Below are 19,138 nucleotides of genomic sequence, written 5' to 3' on the forward strand. Positions count from 1 at the left end.
ATCTGAGAAGCACTTTATCTGCCCTTCCATTCTACATAAAAGCTTTGCTGGATAGATCAATCTTGTATGTAGGTCTTTGGATTTCATGACTTAGAATACTTCTTTCCAGCCCCTTCTTGCCTGTAAGGTCTCTTTTGAGAAATCCACTGACAGTCTGATGGGAACTCCTTTGTAGGTGACTGTCCCCTTATCTCTTGCTGCTTCTAGAATTCTCTCCATTTTCATCTTGGTTAATGTAATTATGATGTGCCTTGGTGTGTTCCTTCTTGGGTCCAACTTCTTTGGGACTCTCTGAGTTTCCTGGATTTCCTGGAAGTCTATTTCCTTTGCCAGATTGGGGAAATTCTCCTTTATTATTGTTCAAATAAGTTTTCCACTGGTGGCTGTTCCTCTTCCCCTTCTGGTATCCCTATAATTCGGATGTTGGAACATTTAAAGATGTCCTGAAGTTTCCTAAGTCTCTCCTCATTGTTTTGAATTCTTGTTTCTTCATTCTTTTCTGTTTGGTCATTTTTTTCCTCCTTCTGGTCCACTCCTTTGATTTGAGTCCCAGTTTCCATTACTATTGGTTTTCTGTGCATTTCTCTTCATTTCAATTAGTTTAGCCTTCATATGTTCCTCTAATTTGTGACTAAAATCAACCAGTTCTGTGAGCATCCTGATCACCAGTGTTTTGAACTGTGCATCTGATAGTTTGGCTATTTCTTTGTCGCTTAGAATTATGGGCTCTGTGGCTCTGAGTTGTTCTTGAACCATGTTTTGATCTGTTCGTGCCTGTTAAGTATGAGGAGCGGAGCCTTAGGTGTTCCAGGGCGGGGCCGCCCAGTTCACCGGGTTGTGACACTGTATGTGGGGGCGGGGTCAGAGAGGGACAATGGCGGTCCTCTCTGCCACTTCCTGCCACTGGGGCCTGCACGGTCTGTCTCACTGCTCGCTCCTTCACCGGTTTATTTGTGTGTGAATGTGTGACCGTGGTCAGCCCTCAGTGGGTCCACCGTCTTGCACCCTCAATGGTCCACCAGCTTCTCCACACTTGGGATTGGCCCACAGCTGCCTGCCCGCCTAGGTCTCACGCCCAGGTTGGTCTGGTGGATCTTTCTTGCCCGACTCTGCTCTGCTGCTGGCTCTGCCCCTCTTGCAGGTTTGGCTGAAGGGTTTGTTGTTGTCAGACTTCCGTATAGTTCAATTTTCTGTGGTTTGGCTGCGTTTTTGTTGCTAAAACTTTGTTGTTTTTAAACTTGGTTGTGCGAGAAGGCACAGTGCTTCCACCTACACCTCCATCTTGGCAGAAGTCCAGGATATGAGGTTTTGGAACAATAAGGGTAAGATGATAATACAGGTGTAATGATACATTTGGAGAACCAGGAAATAAGGGAAGGCAATATTAGAGAATTACTTTACTTGCTACCATGATAACAGTGCTACCTGGGCATGTGTGATAGAGCTAGAGATGGTTGGTGGTCCTGGCATCTTGAGGTCATGTCTCCCTCCTTTGACTGCAGTCGTAGTCACTAATGTGCCAATCACTTCAGTCTCACCCTGATATGTATCATGTCCAGAGAAAAAAACAGTTTATTTCAAGTTGGACCAAGGGCTAACTGATACCATATCCCTAATAAATATTGCCTTTTGTGGTGAGACAAGGTGTTTACCAGAACAGCAGAATTTTTAAAGGCCACCCTATAATTTGTAGGACATAACATGTGGAAGTCTCAGGATGGTTCTTGTTTCTTGAACAATGGGAACCATTGGCATCCCTGTATTATGGGTCCACCCAGTACCTAATGCTTAATCTGAACTTTCTCTGCCAGTCTTTTACAGTGAGTATTCCAGTGCTTTGAGTGAGCCTTGAGTTTTCCATCTAATTCCATATCATGGAGCCCACTTTTTTTCCTGAATTACAGTTGCACTTCAGATAGTGAGGACACTTCTGAAAGTGTACAGTTAGCTCATTGGGACCTCCAACCCTAAATTGCACAACAAATTCTGTTCAGCGGAGGCGTTAAGCACTGTTAATTTTTCTGTGCAGGCCAAGATCATTATTACTCCCAAGGGAGCTAGAGTCATGATATAAGCCAGAGTTCAGTTTCTAAGGGACCCAGGGTTCTCACCTATGGATTTCAGAACGAAGTCTGGAGCCTCCTGTGCTTCATGAACCCCACAGCCAGCTCTTTAGGAAAGAAGAGTGGATTAATTCAAGAGGAACAGGATGCTATCGGTCCAATTTCTAGTCATGAAGAGGGTCAGCTTCATAATTTGCAGGGCCCAGTGCAGAATGAAAATGCAAGCTCCTTGTTTAAAAAGCAGGGAAAGGCAGCATTAAAAAGTACTGAAATAAGGCTTTTTCCCTTCTGTGATTTCTTTTGCAACTTGTCACGATATTTTCAAATTTGCTTTTTAATGTCATTGTAGGTAAAGTCAAATTTTAAGTTATTAGCACAAATTTTGATTTTTGTCTTCATATTGTATAATTACAATGTTCAATGCAAACCTAAAAAATAACTACCATGTGGAATCACTGAATTACATAATTGGTATTTCGTGCCTCATACATTCATGTGTATTTTGTTCTTTTTTAATTTTTTAAATATATTTTATTGATTATGCTATTACAGTTGTCCCATTCCCCCCTCCCTTTATTCTTCTGCATCCTGAACACCCCCTCCCACCTGCCTTTCCCTTCTTTTCTTTGGTTCTACAGTTCCTATTCTATCCTTAACCTCCCCTGTCTATTTTCTGTGTACCATTTATGTTACTTATTCTCTGTACTTTTCCTCCCTCACTCCCCTCTTTCTCCCCCTCTGACAACCCTACATGTGATCTCCATTTCTGTGATTCTGTTCCTGTTCTTTTTGCTTAGTTTGTTTTCATTTTTGTTTTTTAGGTTCAGTTGTTAATAGCTGAGTTTTTTGTCATTTTACTGTTCATATTTTTAATCTTATTTTTCTTAAATAAGTTCCTTATCTAAGAAAAATTTCATATAATAAGGGTTGGGTGATGATGAACTCCTTTAACTTGGCCTTTTCTGGGAAGCCCTTTATCTGCCCTTCTATTATAAATGATAGCTTTGCTGGATAGAGTCATCTTGGATGTAGGTCCTTGCCTTTCTTGACTTTGAATACTTCCATCTAACACTGCCTTGCCTGCAAGGTTTTTTAGGAGATATCAGCTGATGTCTATTGGGAACTCCTTTGTAAAGAAGTAGTAACTCTTTTTCTCGTTGCTTTTAAGATTCTCTCATCTTTAATCTTGGCTAATATAATTACAATGTGTCTTGGTGTGTTCCTCCTTGGGTCCAACTTCTTTGGGACTCTGAGCTTTCGGACTTCCTAAAAGTCTATTTCCTTTGCCAGGTTGGGGAAGTTCCCCTTCATTATTTTTTCACATAAGTTTTCAATTTCTTGGTCTTCCTCCTCTTCTTCTGGCACCCATATATTTCAGATGTTGGAACATTTAAAGATGTCCTGAAGGTTCCCAAGCCTCTCCTCATTTTTTAAAAATTATTATTTCTTCATTCTGTTATGGTTGAATGTTTGTTTCTTCATTTTGTTCCAAACCATTGATTTGAGTCCTGGTTTTCTTCTCAAAACTGTTGGTTCCATATAGATTTTTCTTTATTTCACATAGTGCAAACTTCATTGCTGCCTGGGTCTTTTTTATGCTGTTTAGGTACCCATGAGTTCCTGGAGCATCCTGATTACCAGTGTTTTGAACTGTACATCTGATAGGTTGGCTATCTCTTTATCACTTAGTTGTATTTTTTCTGGAGCTTTGAGTTGTTCTTCCATTTGGGCCATTTTTTTGTCTTGATGTGCCTGTTTTGTAGTAAGGGGTGGAGCCTTAGGTGTTCACCAGGGCAAGGCAACCCACGTGGCTGCCTTGTGATGCTATATGTGGGGGAGGGGTCCAGGAGGGAACAGTTCGGCTTGCTCTGCTCTCTGCCAACTTTCAGTCCCTTCCTCTTCTACCCACAAGCAAATTGGGCCCTTCTGATGCTGATTCCCCAGGTGCGTGGGCTTGTGTACATTCTAGGACCCTGTGGGTCTTCCCAACAAACTCTCCTGTGAGGCTAGGAGTTTCTCCCACTGCCATCTCAACCCCAACAGGTGTTTTCAATCAGAGGCTTTGAGGATTTATTTCCCCATGCTGGGACCCTGGGTTGTGCAGTCTGTCTGGCTCCCCAGTTGTTCCTCCTGGTTTATCTGCATGAGAATGTGGGACCACACAGTCTGTTAGCTGCTGCTTCGCTGCAAGTCCTCTCTGCTAGGCTGCCTGTCTCTGCCCCTCCTATGGGTCTGGATTAATGTTTCTTTAACCCTTTGGTTGTCGGACTTCCATACAGTTCAATTTTCTGTCAGTTCTGGTTGTTCTTGTTTTTAAATTTGTTGTTGCCCTTCTTTTGGTTGTGCAAGGAGGCACAGTGTGTCTAGCTATGCCTCCATCTTGTCCAGAAGTCCCTGTTTTGTTCTTTTCAATACCATGGTAATGCTGGACAAAAGTAACTCAACGTTTTACCTCACTTTTAAAAAAATTTTTAAATGGTTTTAAAAAGATTTTGCTTATTTTTAGAGATGGGGAGGGAGAGAGGAAGAGAGGGTGAGAAACACTGGTCGATGTTTGCTTCTCGTACACATCCCAATGGGAACTGAACCTGCAACCCAGGCATGTGCCCTGACTGGGAATCAAACTGGTGACCTTTTGTTTATTGGGATGACACCAACCAGGTCACACCAATCAGGGCTGTTTTGCTTCTTGATATCACACATTCTACCAACGTTCTCTGCATTTGACTTACTGATGTCTAAGGACAAAGCGAAAGGAAAAAGTGTCGCTTGCTTTGCCTTTCCTGTTCCTTTCTCACTATCTTAAGTGAAAGTGGTTTGCTAATACAAAGAAGTAATGTAAGCAAGGATGAGGTTTCTTGGTTGGTTCAGTTTCTTAGTGTCCTGTCCAAACCAAGTTCTGGTTCAAACGCAAAGCAATGCTTTAGGGCTGTCAGCACCCTTGCCTACTTCTGTTCCAGGTTTGACACACTTGTTTTGAGTCTTACTGAAAATTCCACACCTTTTGAGTCCATTAGAATTCCGTGCTCACAGGGAATTGCAAATGCTGTGTGTGAATAGGGAGGCAAAGCCAGCAGGCATGCATACTGTACTTATCCCCTCTGTGCACACATGCTCATCGGACTTTTCCTAACAAAAATTCAAAAATAAAATCATTAAGAATGTCGAGTTACAAACAGCAGAGCATTAAACCAAGCATGGAGTCTTTCTGAAATTAGCGCCCTGTACTGTGCCATCGGCTACAAGCCCATGAAGCTGACCCTGTCTGCGCCTGACCTGAGAGGTCTTGTGCCTTCCTTTCCCCAGCAGCTCCCACCTGGCACTGACACCTCTGTTGATAGGTTATTTCTTTCCTAAACTATTTAGTCTTATCGTTTCTTTGAGGCTCTGTCTTGGTTTCTTTGGTCCACTTAAGGAAAATGAACACAGCAATTCATCTCCCCACACTTTCCTCCCAAAGAAATATAATTTAGTATTTGTTTGAACAAATAGGAAATAGGGAGACACTGGGAGCCACATTGTACTCTATCGGGAGGGGACTTGAGTCTGAAGAGTTCATTGAGGCAGAGAAAATACATGGTTGCTGTTGTATGGGGTGATTGATAAGTACAGTGAATTCTCAGGCCACTCAGAAGGGGCAAAAAAATGGCTAAGAAAAGGCTTTGTGGTTTGGGGCTTTGGAAAAGGACTAGATAGAAGTTAGGTGATTTTAAAGTTGCTTTTTAAGCTAATGCCTGAGAAGAGTGGAAGTCTAAAGAATTAATGGTTGCTGTGTCCAGAAATGCTTAGAGAATTAAAGTGCTCATTGAGGCAAAAGGGAGAGTCATTTGGTTTAACTGCATCTTCACATTTGGATGAGGTATCATCCAGAACAGTAATTTTCTATAATATATTTTATTGATTATGCCATTACGGTTGTCCCATTCCCCCCCCCCTTCGTTCCCCTCCACCCTACACACACCCTCTCACCCACATTCCCCACCTTTAGTTCATGTCCATGTGTCATAAGTTCTTTAGCTTCTACATTTCCCACACTACTCTTGCCCTCCCCTTGTCTATTTTCTCCCCACCATCTATCTGTGCTACTTATTCTCTGTCCCTTCTCCCCCTCTACTCCTCCTCCTCCCACTCCCCTATTTTTAACCTTCCATATGATCTCCATTTCTGTGGCTCTGCTCCTGTTTTAGGTGTCCACTTAGTTTGCTTTTGTTTTAGGTATGGTTGTTAATAACTGAGTTTGCTGTCCTTTCACTGTTCATATTTTTTATCTTCTTTTTCTTAGATAAGTTCCTTTAACATTTCCTATAATAAGGGCTTGGTGATGATGAACTGCTTCAACTTGGCCTTATATGAGAAACACTTTATCTATCCTTCCATTCTAAATGAAAGCTTTGCTGGATAGAGCAATCTTAGATGTAGGTCCTTGCCTTTCATGACTTGGAATACTTCTTTCCAGCCCCTAGTTTGATGGGACGTCCTTTGTAGGTGACTGTCCTCTTATCTCTTGCAGCTTCTAGAATTTTCTCCTGCATTTTAATTTTGGGTAATGTAATTATGATGTGCCTTGGTGTGTTCCTCCTTGGGTCCACCTTCTTTGGGACTCTCTGAGCTCCCTGGACTTCTTGGAAGTCTATTTCTTTTGCCAGAATGGGGAAGTTCTCCTTTATTATTTGTTCAAGTAAGTTTCCCACTTGTTGCTGTTCCTCTTCACCTTCTGGTACCCCTATAATTCAGATGTTGAGATATTGAAAGATGTCCTGGAGGTTCCTAAGCCTTTCCTCATGTATTTGAATTCTCGTTTCTTTATTCTTTTATGTTTGGTTGTTTCTTCCTTCTGGTCTATTTCATTGACTTGAGTCCCAGTTTTCTTCCCATCACTATTGGTTCCCTGTGCATTTTTCTTCATTTCACTTAGTGTAGCCTTCATTTTTTCATCTAATTTGACCAAAATCAACCAGTTCTGTGAGCATCCTAATCACCAGTGTTTTGAACTGTGCATGTGATAGGTTGGCTGTCTCTTGGTCGCTTAAATGTATGGGCTCTGGGGCTTTGAGTTCTTCTTCCATTTGTGCCATAACTTTTTGCTCAGGTCGCGCCTGTTATGCAGAACAGTAATTTTTTAAATTAAAAAAGAAAAAGAAATGCTACCCAAACTAAGGAATAGACTACATATATTATATGCCAATCTCACACATATACATAAACAAAATGTTCCATGAAACAATACACTTATGTTTGACGTAATCTGAAATTTTGTGGGTTTTTTTTTTTTTGTATGGGTAATGCAATGTAACTCACTAAGTTGATTTCACAACCCAGTAATGAATCTCAACTGGCAATCTGAAACACACTGGTCTAGGGGAAATTAGTCTAGATGGCTTTTACCAAGGACTCACACTGTCAGAAATACAGTATACATAAAAAATGCTACATGGTCTCTTTAACCACAGGACATAACTCTAACACTGTAAAGTGTGTAATTTCTCCACTTTCATTTATCACCCATGGATTTCCCCTGTTGTGATTTGTAGAAGATGACTATCATTTCGAAATTGAACTGGTGGGTTTCAAAAAGATTCTTGGTATTTTGTGGTTGTTTTCTGATGCAGAGCAAAACTTCAGGTGAATGAAAACAGACTCATTTCACCTCTTGCTCCATTTACCCCTGTCTGGCGTGAAGTGTAAAAAGTTGCATGATTTCTGTTATTTTGTGTAATGAGTGAGGGAGTGTGTATTTTTGTTTAATTTTAAAACCATTAAATTGTGAATTGTCAGAAAAATCACTGGTTGTTAGAAGTGCATCATACTGTGTTGGCCATTTTTTTCTTTTAATTTGGTACAAAATTACTTTTTAAACAGCTGAAAGTTTGTATTAAAAACATTTGGTTTATCTTTCTGAAAGACTGGGAACCAAAGCTTAATGATCCCAATTCTGAGTGAGCGTTCTTCATGGTTTTCCTCAAATCCCTGAATAAAACTGCCTGCAGCCGTATTTGTAACTCTTGAAGGTCAAAACCCTTTGTGAAGCGCTCTCCAAAATGATAATTTCTTGTCCCTTCCATTAAACGTGAGCTCCACGTAGCCCAAAGAGAATCATTTATAATTTCATTGGCCAGGTGTGCAAAATACTGCATTACTTAGGTCCCTGTATAAACTTGTGTCATGCAATGGTTCCCAAATGTGGGTCTGTGGAAAAAGAATCATTTAGGGAACATAAGACAGAGATCTCTGAATCCCAACCTAAGAGATCTGAATTCAGGTGTTTTGTTCTTTTAAAAAGTTTGCCCAGATGCTTCCAAAAGATTAAATTTATCTTAGCCCAGCCCAACCCAACATTCCAGTCATTTGAAATTTTCTCACTGTGGCTCATTAGTGTGCCTGCCGAACTCATGGTCAAGGGCACTTACTGGTGGGAGTGGTGGAGAATAGTTAGTAGTTCTGCTGTCTTTTGGATCACCTCTGTGCCTGGGAGTTAGCATTGTTTCTGGGAGTTAGCATTGTTTCCATCCCAGGTCCTGTATCTGGGCCTGATTCAGCTTCTTGCCAGGACTCCTTTCTATGGCTTTGCTCTCTAGTCTTTTGGGCCACAACCAAGATCAGGCCATAGAAGAGAGACAGCTGCAAATAGAGACTGTGCAAGGTTTCACGGTCGCACATAGAGTAGAGTCACTTCTTCTGGCCAGGGCCCCTCCTTGGTGGATGCCCCTGTGTTTTTCCTTCTGGCAGCCTTGGGACTAGTTCCTGGCTTCTGATGCTAGTGGTGGATAAACGGCTCTTGAAGACTTTATTTTTTTAATCCCTTTGGTTTGCAGGCCAGGGCTCAATCCACTGAGCCATACCAGCCAGGGCTGAAGCTCAGTATTTAACACACTGCTTCATAGTAGGTATTTAATGAAATGTTGAATGAGCAAAAAATAAGCTAAGAAATTTTTGCTTAAATGAACTTTTGATGAGGTTCAGGCAGTATGGACTGTGCACGTGTGTGTACAGAGGTGAATACTACTAGGCCTACTCCCTTATGTAGAGCTGTCCTGGGAAAACAAAAGGAAGATTTGTAACTCGTTGGCCTTAATATCCTTAGGCACCAGCTTGCACAGAGCCTGGCTTCTTACATTTTCTTTAACAGTGTTTTCCAAATTTTAGTGTACGTTAGAATCATCTGGAGGTCTTGTTAAATCACACGATTGCTATGCCCCATCCCAGAATATCTGATTCAGTAGGTTTGGGTGGGGGTCAGAGAATTTGCATTTCAACAAGTTCTTAGGTCCCTTGGTGCTGCTGACCCAGGGACCACACATTGAGAACCACTGAATTTTTAATAGTTGTAGCTATACTTAAGTACTGTTTTACTTCCTATCATGTACTGTGCTAAGTTCCTTATATGTTATTTTATTTATTATTAAAGAACTCCAGGAAGTAAAAATTATTATCCCCATTTAACAGATGAGGAATCTGAGGACTAAGGTTTTATAATAACTTATCCAAAAATAAAGATTAAAAAATAAAAATAAAATAACATTCGGTGTCGTAAGTGGCAGGGCTGAGATTTAAACTGATTTCTAACTTCAGGGTCCATGTTGACAACCATAGTAATACACAACATAGTATGGGTGTCTTAAGTACCTGACAACATGCAGAACAGTAAGTCCTTGGATGAATGCCCAGTCATATCCATCCCCAAGCAACCACCAAATGTCAGCTCTAGGAGAAAAGGGGTCCTGAACATCTTTATTTCTTGTGTTATCTCGGGAACCTAGGAGACAGCTCACACACCATAGGGGTACAATAAATAGGTAATTGTTAGAAAGTAATGCATATTTAAAGTGGTGGGGGGAACCCCCTTTGTGAATGACGTAACTAAGTAGGAACATGTTCACATATATAGACTGAGTGTTCAGATTAAGTGGGGAAGGTGGCTAAATATTTTACTCCAGCTGAAGACCTCTGAGCTAGCAATGCTCCTACATACATGGAATTACATAGGCCAGTATTTCTCAAAGTTGGTTCCTGGACCAGCAGCATCAGCATCACCTGGGGCGTTGTTTAGGGCTGCTAGACTTCGCAAATAAAATATAAGGTGCCAAATTAAATTTGAATTTCAAAGAAGTAATGGAATACTTGGACCATACTTATAATTAAAAATGATTTATCATTTAGTTGAAATTCAAATTTAAGACCTATGGGGCTTTCTTTGTTTTTATTTGACAACCCTAACTTCTTGGAAATTAATATTCGTGGGCCTCTCCCTAGACCTGCTGAACCAGACACTCAGGTGAGGCCCAGTCATCAGTGTTTCAACGTGCCATACCAGCGATTCTGATGAGCCTTAAGAGTTTGAAAACCACTGCATTAGGGAATGCCTCGTGTACCGGAAGCAGGGCTTAGCCCAACCTGGCCAGCTGTTAAAGTTTTTGGAACACGGCCACACCCGTTCCTTTACTTACTCTTTTATTTATATACTTACTAAGTTTCCTGTCCTCTCAGAGCTTATATTTTCATTATGGGTTGTGTTAATTCTATCTTTAGCTACAAAGGAAGGAATATGAGGGGAGGACCCCCCAAAAAAACCCCCAGAATTTATTTATAAAATATTGGCCCTGGCTGGTGTGGCTCAGTGGATTGAGTGCCAGCCTGCAAACCAAAGGGTCACTGGTTAAATTCCCAGGCAGGGCACATGCCTGGGTTGTAGGCCAGGTCCCCAGTAGAGGGTGAGTGAGAGGCAACCACATACTGATGTTTCTCTTTTTCTCCCTCCCTTCCTCTCTGTCTAAAAATAAATAAATAAAATCTTTTTAAAAACTGTGTATTTATTCTTACTTGTTTAAACTTCAGTCACCTTCAAAGTACTCTCCATTTCATGCAATACACCTATCAAGATGTTTTTTTTTCCACTGCTCAAAATGGTTTTTGAACTCATTGATTTTGATGCCTTTTAGTGCTCCTGCCATTTTTTTTTGTTTCACCTCTTCCACATTGGCAAAACATTTTCCTTTGAGGACTTTTTTTCATCCAGGGAAACAAAGAAAAAGTTGCTTGGGGCAAGATCAAGGGAGTAAGAAGGGTGGGGCATGGTTTTTTGGTCAAAAACTGATGAACAGTCAATGTGGGGCACCTTAAGGGCAGATGCACTTGTTAATCACTCAGCATAAAATGGGCAAACACATTAAAAGTCTTTAAAAAATTCATTGAAGCTGAACGCAGCCTCTCACAACAATGCCAGCTAGTACACTGATACAGATAGGTTCCTAGAACACTCACCTAGTGGGGAAACCTGTACTGTAAGGGCCCCGCCCTCCTCCAGAAGATAATTCTGTTTTCTGGGGGTGCCCCCCCATACATATATTACCTTGCTCAACTGGAAGTGCAGAGGCTCCATGCCTGGTTGATTCCAGTCCTTGGTGTTATAAGGGCATGACAGAACAGAGACCTTATGGCTCAGAAAGCCTAAAATAAATGTCTTGTCTTTTACGCAAAACATTTGCTTGACCCTGACCTGAAGGGAATTTCCTCTGATGACTGAAGCGTGTTCTCAACCTTCTCTAACAGGCACTAGAAGATGGGACATGATGCAGGGAGGTTCTGAAAATGGAAAAGTCCCTTTCCCCAAGCTCCCCATGGGCACTGCTGGGGGCTCTGGCTCCAAATAAGGAAGATGGAGGGGAAGACAGCAAAGGGGAGGCCAAGGATAAAGGGAAGTTCCTAGAGCCCAGAACACCTGGTCTGTGTGCACCTCCCCGCTGGAGAGTCAGAAGAATTCTGTGACGCAGAACATTTATACGACAAATGCGTGGAGATCTATCGTATGCTGGGTACTGAGGGGCAAAGACAGAGTTCTACTCTTGAAGGGCTCACAGCCAAGAGTAGTCAGACTCCCTAATTATATCTTTATCCTATCAAGTCACAATTATAGATGCACTTAATAAATGATTATTGAGACAATATACTTTCATTTATTCATTCAATAAAGAACTATTAAATATTTGCTAGGGGATACATGTTGGACCAGGCATTGCTAATATAATGGTGAACAAAACAGACATTCCCTGCCTTCTTGGAACTTATATTTTATTTTATTTTTTTTTAAGATTTTATTTATTTATCTTTAGAGGGGAAGGGAAGTAGAGAGAAGGAGAGAAATATCAATGTATGGTTGCCTCTTGTGAGTCCCCTGCTGGGAACTGGCCTGCAAGCCAGTCATATGCCCTGACTGGGAATCAAACGGCGAGACTTTGGTTTGCAGGCCCGTGCTCAATCCACTGAGCTACACCAGCCAGGGCCGGAACTTATATTTTAGTGAGCATTGTTTATGACAACATCAGCTTTAAGTAGCAACAGCCAATTAAAATTGGTTTAAGCAATAGATAAATATATTATTTTGTGTAACCATTAACTACCGAGGTAGAATAGGCTCCAGGGCTGGTTGTTACAATGGCACAAGACATTATAAAGAGTCAAGTTATTTTCATGTCTTAGCTCTGCCTTCCTGGTTGTACAGGCTTTTTTCTCAGGCTGTTCTCTTTGAAGTTTCAAGGTGGTTGCCACAACTCCAGGTGTCACTTTCAGATATGTCAGTGTAGAGAGAGAGAAAGTGATCATTTCTTTAGGTAACTTACAATTTTTTTTATTTTTCAATTATAGTTGATGTACATTATTATCTTAATTTTGATGTACATCCTAGTGATTAGACAGTACATAACTTAAGTGATCATCCACCCTGCACTACCCCTCCCTGCAGCCTTCCCCCTCTCCTTAGTCCATGTCCATGGGTCATATGTTTAAGTTCTTTGGCTTCTGCATTTTCTATACTGTTCTTAACCTCCACCTGTCTATTTTGTACCTACCATTTATGCTTCTTATTCCCTGTACCTTGTTCTCCATTCTCCTTCCTGACCACCCCTGCCCCCTGCACTGATAACCCTCCATGTGATCCTCATTTCTGTAATTCTGTTCCTGTTCTATTGTTGCTTAGTTTTTGGTTTTGTTCTATTTTGTTTTAGGTTCAGTTGTTGATAGTTGTGAGTTTGTTGTCATTTTACTTTTCATGGTTTTGATCATCTTCTTTTTCTTAAATAAGTTCCTTTAACATTTCATATAATAAGGGCTTGGTGATGATGAACTCCTTGAACTTAACCTTATCTGAGAAGCACTTTATCTGCCTTTCCATTCTAAGCACTTTATCTGCCCTTCCAGCTTTGCTGGATAGAGTAATCTTGGATATAGGTTCTTGCCTTTCAGGACTTTGAATACTTCTTTCCAGCCCCTTCCTTGCCTGTAAGGTTTCTTTGGAAAAATCAGTTGAGAATCTTATGGGAATTCCTGTGTAGGTAAGTCTTCTTTTCTATTGTTGTTTTTAAGATTCTCTTTTTATCTTTAATCTTGGATAATGTAATTATGATGTGTCTTGGTGTGTTCTTCCTTGGGTCCAACTTCTTTGGGACTCTCTGAGCTTCCTGGATTTCCTGGAAGTCTATTTCCTTTGCCAGATTGGGGAAGTTCTTCAATATTTTTTCAAGTAAGTTTTCAATTTCTTGGTCTTCCTCTTCTTCTGGCACCCATATGATTCAAATGTTGGAACATTTAAAGTTGTCCTGGAGGTTCCTAAGCCTCTTTTCATCTTTTTGAATTCTTGTTTCTTCATTCTGTTCCAGTTGAATGTTTATTTCTTCCTTATGCTCCAAATCATTGATTTGAGTCCAGGTTTTCTTACTGTCAGTGTTGGTTCCCTGTACATTTTCCTTTATTTCACTTTGTAAGGCCTTTGCTTTTTTCTCTATTTTGTGACTATACTCAACCATTTCTGTGAGCATCCTGATTACCTGTGTTTTGAACTGTGCATCTGACAGGTTGGCTATCTCTTCATCACTTAGTTGTATTTTCCTAGAGCTTTGACCTGTTCTTTCATTTGGGCCATATTTTTTTTGGTCTTGGTGTGCATGTTACATAGTAAGGGGCAGAGCCTCAGGTATTCACCAGGGCAGGGTGACCCACTTGGCTGCATAGTGGCACTATGTGTAGAGGAGGGGTCTGAGAGGGAACAATACTGCTCTTTTGGCTCTTGTCCGGCTTTCAGTCACTTTCTCTGCTAACCACAAGCAAATTGGTTTCTTCTGGTGCTGATTCCTAGGTGGGTGGGCTTGTGTACATTCTAGGACCCTATGAATCTCTCCAAGGAACTCTCCTGTGAGGCCGGAAGTTTCTCCTGACACCACAACCCTCACAGATTTTTATAGCCAGAGATTTTGAGTCTTTGTTTTCCTCTGCTGGGACCCTAGGCTGTGTGGTCTGTCTCAGTTGTTCCTCCTGGCTTCTCTGCATGCAAATGTGGGACCGCCCAGTCCTACAGCTGCTGTCTTTCCACAAGTCCTCTCCTCCCAGCTGCCCATCTCTGCCCCTCCTATTGGTCTAGATCAATGTTTCTTTAACTTCTTGGTTGTCCAACTTCCACACAGTTCAATTTCCTGGAAGTTCTTTTAGTTATTTTTCATTTTTAAATTTGTTGTCCAACTTTTGGTTGTGCAAGGAGGCAAAGTGTATCTAGCTATGCCTTTATCTTGGTTAGAAGTCTGTTTTGCAGTTTCGATGGTATAAATTTTACACTTTTTTTGGTTAAATTTATCCCTATATATTTTACTCTTTTTGATGCTATTGTAAATGAAATTGTCTTCTTAGTTTTGTTTATTAATTATTCATTGCAAATGTTTAAAAATACAATAAATACAATTGAATTTTGTATATTGATCTTGTATTCTGCAATGTTGCTGAACTTCTTCGTTAGTTCTAATTTATTTTTTTACTGGATCCCTTAGGATTTTCTTTTTTTTTTTCATTTTTATGTATTTATTTTTAGAGAGGGATGGTGGAGGGAGGAAGAGAGGGAGAAAAACATCAATGTGTGTTTGCCTCTTGTGTGCCCCCAACTGCGTGCCTTGACCAGGAATGGAACTGGCAATCCTCTGGTATACAGGTTGGCACTCAGTTCGCTGAACCACACCATCCAGGGCAGGATTTTCTATATAAAAGATTATGTCACAAATAGGTAGTTTTACTTCTTAATTTCACATCTGGATACCTTTTATTTCCTTTTCTTGCCTAATTGCTTTGACTGGAAGCTCCAGAATAATATAAAATAGAAGTGGCTACAGTAGGCATCTTTGTTTTATTCCTGATCTTAGGAGGAAAGCATCTAGTCTTATGCTATTAAGTATAATGTTAGTTGTGAGATTTTTGTAGGTACTCTTTAAAAGGTTAAGAAAGCTTCAGGCTATTTCTAGTTTATTAAATGCTTTTTGGTCATGAAAATGTGGTGTTTTTTTTGTTTTGGTTTTTTTTTTAATTTTTACATGATTCTTAAAAAGTTACTCTCTTATGAATAAGTTAGTGAAATATGGCCCTCTTTGCATGGATGATATAGAAAAAGCCATATTCCACCTCTAAGTGGAAGTTTTAGAAAAAGCCATTCTCCCTTCAGGTAGATACAGTGTCACATCTGTGTATTTGACTTGGTGAGCCAAGTGCTCCTCTCTCCTGGGTGGCTCACATCCTGGACCTAATTTGTATATGATGGTATTGCCCCATGATCTTTTTCCAGTACCTGGGGCCTCTCCTGTTCATATTTTTCTCCCGGAGATTTCATGCCAATGGGCGAGGTGTGGATGAGGGACAGATATAAAATCTTACATAGATTTTAAGCAATCAATCTGTTTTCAGTCTATTGACATGCATCTGCCTTTTTGGCTCCTGGTATCTCCAATTCCTGAGCTTCTCTAATATTTACTTTCTTTCTGCATAGGTACCTGAGTTCAAACTTCATATGCTGTGCTGTTATTTTTTTTCTCCATCCACTTTCCATTGTTATCTTTGAGACTTGGAGTTATAAATATCTCCTAGTCAAAGAAGATGGAGTTTGTGCTTCTATTTTTTCTTCTCCTACTTTTGGAAAGAAAAATTTACCCTAGAAGAAGAGAAGAAATATTTTTGCACTCTTGAAATCAGAATTCAATGCCTTCTTTCTAGAAGTGTGGAGACCTAATACTCAAAATGATATAATTTTTTTTCATCTCTAGGCTAGTTAATGAAAGAGCTAAAACAAGTTCAGCACTTGATTCCCTGGCCAAAATTGAACTATAATTTGTTCTTTCTCCATAAAAGCATATTATTTGAGAGCTGGCAGGTAACTTTGAAGTACTAGGCCATTTCCTTCCCTCCCACCTCCAAGTTCTCCATGCATCTCCTTAGCAGTGGTTAAAATGTAAATGGGAATGAGAGAATTCACTATTCCATGTTTGTCTATTCTTATTTCAAAGAGCTCTGATTATTGAAAAGATTTTTTCCCCTTGAAACATTTTTCTTTGCTTTCATACATTGTATCTAGTTCTGCCCTCTTTAGGATACTAAACTCATTGCCCTAGAATTAGCCAGTTCACCAGCAAAATGGAGGGAAAAACTCAAATCTCACATAACAAAGATTGGACAATTAATAAACAGCAACTGTAGTTTATAAAAAAAGATTCTAGGCTAGTCAGCTCTCAATCTATTAAATAAGATTGCTGTATAAGAGAAGGAATGACTAATTATCAGGTCATTGAAAGCTTCCTGAAGGAAACATTTGAACCAATTGCATGGATGTGTAAGAAATTGCCAAGTGAATATTACAGGTAGATGAAACAAGTTGCACAAGCAGAGAAAGGTTGAAAAGTATGTGTTGCTTAGAAAATCAATATGTTTAGGATATATAAAGGAAAAAAAAAAAAACCCTTGTCTTCATCCGTGCTTCTACTTTACTCTCACTACTGCCACATTCACAATACTTGTGACACCAGATGTGAGGGAGGGGGATTTCCCATACCAAGCAATTCTGTGGTGCCAGCTAGATGTTCTGTAATTTAATTCAGTTCAAACACTATCTACCTGGAGACAGTATGGGATATCACAGGTTAAGGGGTCAGTCCCATTGGACTGCCCCCACCTCAGATGTCAAGTGCGAGTAGTAGGTCCCCAGGTTATCCACAACTTCTATCCAACAGAGCTACAAATTGGTGGTTCCTGTGACCTTGTCCTGTGTGAATTCAATTATTTATTAGAACAACTCATAGAGCTCAGGGAAACACATTTACCAGTTTATTTAAGGTTATGATAAAGAATGCAGATGATTAGCTGGATGAAGAAAAGATACACAGGGCAAGGTCTGCCAGGGGCCCAAGGGCAGGGGCTTCTGTCCATTTGGAATTTGGGGGGCATCACCCTTCTGGTTCATGGATATGTTCACCAGACTGGAATCTGTACAAACTCCATATTGCTGGGATTTTATGGAGGCTTCCTTATATAAGCACGATTAATTAACGCTATTTCCAGCCCCTTCCCCCTCTCTGGACAATGTGGGGTGGTGCTGAAAATTCTAATCTTTTAATTATGGCTTGGTCTTTTGGTGACGAGGCTCCATGTGGGATCTATTCAGGACACCACCCAGAGTCACATTATTAGAACAAAAGATGCTCCTAGTGCTCTTATCATTGGGAATTTACAAGTAGTTCAGGAGCCCTGTGTTAGAAACAGGGACAGAGTTCTTTTCTCTTTTCTTTCTTTTTCTTTTTTAAGAGAGAGGCAGAAGGGAGAGAGTGAGGGAGAGAAACATCAATTGGCTGCCTTCCACACGTACCCTGACCAGTACCAAACCCCAAACCTAGGCATGTATCCTGTCCAGGAATAGAATCAGCGACCTTTTGCTTTTGCAGGACAACACCCAACCAACTGACCTACACCAGTGAGGGTTGTATTTATTTATTTATTTATTATTTCGTAGGGTACAAGGTGGGTATGAAGACCTGGAAAATTAGTCAGGAAAGGTAATAATACTAAATGCTAATGCTTTATTAAGTTATATTCTGGCTACCATTTTGACTTTACATGTAAAACCTTCCTAACAGCCTTAGATGCAGATACTATTATTATAGCATTTTACAGATGGGGAAATGAAGGCATGAAGTATTAGGTTAACTAGTCTAAGATTACATAGCTAATAAATGTTAAATAATAAATGAGTTCTGAATCCAGGCAGTTTGTTCCTCATGAAATGGTCTCATCCCAAATAACCTTTTTATTCTGGTTTGGGACTTCATTATTTTGAATTAGTTAATTTAATTTTTTTCCCATCACCATTTATCCCCCACCCATAGCCTCTTCCATCTATCTCTACCTACTCCCCTGGTTCTGGGACTTCTTAAGTAGAAAGTTGGAGTCATGGGTGGAAAGAACCTTTTGTATCTATTCATCTTTGGCTTGGCTACCTCAAAGGAGTATCTGAAATAAGGTAGGTGGTCAAAGTTTACAGAGCCAGAACGGAGGCCAGAGGACTGTTCTAAACACTGACCTTCCCCATATAACCGGGGCTGGGAGGACAGACATGCTGATGGCTGGTAGACTAAGCTCAGATATTTCAAGTTGGGCAGACCCTCCCAAAGGCAATATCCTGCCTGCTATATAAGAGAAAAGAGAATTATGCTTTGAAAGGGAGAATGAGTACTGGTGGCAATCAGTACTCATGATTCTGTGATACCAGCTGGATGTTCTATAATTTAATTCAGTTCAAACACTATCTACCTGGAGACAGCATGGGATATCACAGGTTAAGGGGTCAGCCCCATTAACCTGTCATCAGTACTTGATGCCAGTTGTTTTGGCTATTGTTTTTTACTTTTTATGAGCATTTTCTGAAAATGCATATAAAAAAAAAACTTTTTACAATAAAACTCCTATTAATTAAGCCCTGCCAGGCTCTATTTTAAGTGTTTTGTGTATATGTTAATTCATTTAATCCTCACAGCAATCCCGGAGAGGCACAAGTAATCTTATTTTACAAATGGGGACATTTAAAGCCTAAATATTTACCTTGCTTAAAGTTTTACTATAAATAAGTAGGAGAACTGGGGGAAGCTGGAAAGAACTACAGAAGTTATCAATAAGTACAAAACAGCTGGTTAACAATTAGAGCTGAGTTATTGCATAGCAGAAAAAAATACGATTTTGGGTCGGGACTGGGATTCGGGCTCCAATACTTAAGTGCTGTGTGAAGATTTGGG

The sequence above is a fragment of the Artibeus jamaicensis genome, unplaced genomic scaffold, assembly GCF_021234435.1.
Source record: "Artibeus jamaicensis isolate MK-2021 breed Jamaican fruit bat unplaced genomic scaffold, CSHL_Jam_final contig_64, whole genome shotgun sequence".
NCBI lineage: Eukaryota > Metazoa > Chordata > Mammalia > Chiroptera > Phyllostomidae > Artibeus > Artibeus jamaicensis.